This window comes from Vicia villosa, linkage group LG1, assembly GCF_029867415.1.
Source record: "Vicia villosa cultivar HV-30 ecotype Madison, WI linkage group LG1, Vvil1.0, whole genome shotgun sequence".
Classification (NCBI taxonomy): domain Eukaryota; kingdom Viridiplantae; phylum Streptophyta; class Magnoliopsida; order Fabales; family Fabaceae; genus Vicia; species Vicia villosa.
Window position 1 is genome coordinate 238,125,166 of NC_081180.1, and position 3,419 is coordinate 238,128,584.

Consider the following 3,419-nt stretch of genomic DNA (forward strand, 5'->3'; position numbering starts at 1 on the left):
CGTGTTTTCTTATGGTCATCACCGTTGTGGTGGTAATCATGTCTTTCTTCTGTCTACATAGCCCTGAAAACTGTGGACCTGGGATGCTTGCACTCCCAATCATCTACATGTTATTGTTTGTAGCATGGGTTATTAATCGTCATTCTTAAAGTTTGCCGTATCTCTTATTTTCTTAAATGTACCGTTTATTCGTCGTACTGTTTGTAACACCCCTTTTATACCCCAAAATAAATAAGCATATAATCAGAGAATAAGCATGCATATAATTCAAAAGGGCGTCACATCGACTTTTCAAAACTAGAAGCCTTTAAAAACCGACAGCATTTACTTACAATATATGATACACCTGGTCATTTCAAATAACACTTCTCAATTAATCATACTTTATCTAGAATATGCATTCACAGCGAAAACTACCAATACTCACGTGTTTCATAAAATGATCCATGTCCCATACTATGATCAAGTCTCAATAATCATATCAACATAAATTAAAACATAATTCGGAATATTTGGCTTAAGAGCCTATCAAACAACAAGTAATAACATAACAGGTTCTCAAATCAAGCGTAATACATAACCGAATAGAAACATGAGTTCAAATAACTAGTCTACCCAGTGTTACATGACCAGAGCATCGACTTACTACCTAATCTCCAAAAACTCAGAAGAAACTCCGACTAAGATCACACGCGAACTACTAACTCCAGAACCTGCATGTCGCCAAACAAGGGCAACATTAAAACAGAAGGGTGAGAATACGAATCATTATGAAGAAAGTATAATAAGATACAATGGTTAAATCAACATTTCAAGTAATTAATCACACTATGTATAACCATGTAGATGATAATAATCGATCGATATTTCACATGTTATCAAGTATACAACAAGTATAAAGAGTATAATATTTCAATTCCAATATTATATTCTCAATTACGCACACAACCATAATGATCACATATTCACACATTTAACCAAATATGCATTCAAACATCACTCATTTCAATTATCAAGCTCATACACACATCACAACTACATCAACTTCACATAATCAATTATCGCATAATTCTAATGTGACTCAATGCAAGATATGTGACGCTATGCATGTGGTACCGCAATGTGAACCCAACGTTTCACCGTTTTCCGATTCAATATCTAGAATCCAAGCCACGCTTCCGATCCGGACAAGACCAAAGCCCACCAAAATGTAAACATATAGTTTACCGCTTCCGATTCACTCTAGAATCGAAGCCTCGCTTTTGTTTCAAAGCAAACCACCTTTGTTTCAAGGCACACCATGATATGAATGTATGTACAATGTTAATCAAACATATGCAATTAAGATCATCTCTACCATCTTAATATTTAGCATATCACAATAATTCACTCTATGAATTATCCACAATATTGTACACAACATTCTCAACACATACATATCATTCACATATAAAAGGCCAATTAATCAATTACGATTCACAAAATCCAATTAACACTAGTATCCATACTATCTCATGTCAATTCACATTTATCACATATATATGAATATACACATTATCAAAATAACATCATTGGCATGACAATATATTATTCTCAACATAAATATCGAGCCAAAAACCCAATTACAGATAAATTCTCAAAATATCGTAATTTACCAACAAACCGAATAGTTGATCTAATTCCAAATTATATTCCAATCAATTAAACGCATTGAAATTAATTCAACTATTAATTTAATCAACCAATTAATAATCATACTATATTAATTTAATTCACTTCTATTTCTACTCCATTTCCAATTTCTAGCATTCTATTGCTCATGACCATTTTTATTGAAAAGAATATCGCGCTAGCTTTCTAACGCTTCGAACGGAGACTCAAACGGAGTTACAGTTCAAAAGATATGAATTGTTAAAGTTTCAACAAAAAGGCAACACTGACATCATACACTGACAACTCTAAACATGTCAAAATTACACAAAACAATTAAAAGTATGACTCTTAATAACTCAAAACAACTCTGACAACTTATTTTCAACTCTAACAACTCTATTGACAACTCTAACAACTCTATTGACAACTCTAACAACTCTATTGACAATTCTATTAAATTGTTATAATTTATTTATAAAGAATATTTAAATAAAACACAATTTCGGTCGATTCATAAAAATCACAATTTCAACAAAATAAGACCACCACGTTAATCTATTAATTAAACTTAACTACCACGTAAATTTTCATCAAATTCCGGATAAGTAATTATACCGCTTAATTCGACTATTTCGATCGGACTGTTTTATTTCCATTCTAGCATATTACTGTTTCCAATATACTTTAATTTCATTAAACACTCCTATTTACTAATTATTCTAATATATATATATATATATATATATATATATATATATATATATATATATATATATATATATATATATATATATATATATATATATATCATATATTTTTATTCAGGAAATGTGATAGTAGTATTTAATTTTTATCTGAACAAAACTAACAATATAGCATGCTATCACTAAAATGATGTTAAATTCACAATTTCTCTCAGCCAATGAATAGTAACAGAGGCGTGTTTCAGTAAGTAGAAAGTGGTGGTGATCACGTCTCCACTTGGGCCACATCCTTATATATCTATTTTAGTCAAAACCGAAAACAGGGTATAGAGAAAAAGGAAGGTACTTAATTCAATCTCCATGAAAAACACGCTACAGTATAGAAATATAAGCTATAGTAAGCAACTAATGTTTCCCTTCCAATTTCATTTTCATACTTATATGAATACAGAATATATCATTCTGGCATTAAACTTTGGTTTTCAATTTCCAATTTCTCAACAGTTTTCAATATAGGAAATAGAAATCAAAACACATATTTTATAGGATTCAACTATGGACAAATATAATTATGTTAACCTACCCATTACCCCATTATACTAGCCCACAATGATTAGGGATTCTCCCCCTTACCTCTTCAATTTTTCTGAAAACCCTAGCTTCTCCCTTGTTCTCCCCCTTTTCTATTTTTCTTCCTCTTTTCTTTCTCCACTTTTCTTCTATCAGTAAATGACCCAAAGAAAATGATATGTCACCCTAACTCCCTTCACTTCTTACTATCATATTATATTATTTGGGCTTAAGAATAATACCCTTAATTTAATTATTAGGCCCAAAAAGACATAGTGTTATAATATCTCTATTTAGTTCAAATAAATTTAACCAATACAAATATACACATAGTCAATTAATTAAATTAATTATTATATCACCAAATAATTAAATAAATAATTAACACATCAAATAATTAAATAAATAATTAACACACCAAATAATATAAAATAGTATAGTAAAATAAATACTAATAAAATCCTCCAATAACTCAATGTCTCATATTTCCGG

At 30.0% G+C, this 3,419-nt stretch overlaps 1 long non-coding RNA gene across 1 annotated transcript; it reads right to left on the reverse strand.

The window, feature by feature from the left end:
• Positions 1-487: 487 nt before the first annotated feature.
• On the reverse strand, positions 488-3,105 carry LOC131623968 (uncharacterized). Its single transcript, XR_009290380.1, has 2 exons — positions 2,991-3,105; positions 488-713 (listed from the first exon to the last, which is right to left on the reverse strand). It is a non-coding gene; the product is annotated as an uncharacterized LOC131623968 (long non-coding RNA).
• Between the last annotated feature and the right edge of the window lie 314 nt (positions 3,106-3,419).